The sequence below is a fragment of the Penaeus monodon genome, chromosome 19, assembly GCF_015228065.2.
Source record: "Penaeus monodon isolate SGIC_2016 chromosome 19, NSTDA_Pmon_1, whole genome shotgun sequence".
In the NCBI taxonomy this organism is placed as follows: domain Eukaryota; kingdom Metazoa; phylum Arthropoda; class Malacostraca; order Decapoda; family Penaeidae; genus Penaeus; species Penaeus monodon.
Window position 1 is genome coordinate 32,819,735 of NC_051404.1, and position 533 is coordinate 32,820,267.

Here is a 533-nt window from a genome sequence, read left to right on the forward strand (position 1 = left end):
TCCACATACAAATACAAACAAGGGACATCCACAGCCTGTGTACGGTCTTAGCCTCGAGTTGATAATTTTGAACCGAGGCCTAACTAACAAACGGTACTGAGCCTTAATGCCTAGTGCAACACGACTCCTTCTCCTAAATCTCTAACTTGGCGCGAATAAAGGGGAAAAACTACGTGCTAACCTGATTGATGTTCTTGCCAAGACTCAAAATATCTGATCATGTCACATTTATTATAATCTCAGTGCCTGCTGTGTCTCGTTCTCTGCCTCGCAGAGGCTGCAAATCGTCCCATGAGACAAGCCTCTTCTGGGGCTCTCCTAAACCAGTAGGAGAGTGAAGGAAGCTCAGGGCGGGGGTGTATTGGTTTCTCTACTACACAGGGATGATGATCCATCTAGGCTCATGTCATGTTAACCCTTAGTTCATGTGACAAATAAGAGGAGCCGCGCCTACGGGCTGCCCTCCTCCAGACTAGCACAGAGCGACCTCGCGTGTCGTGGGATGAGTAGAGTACATACACGGGACTGTATGG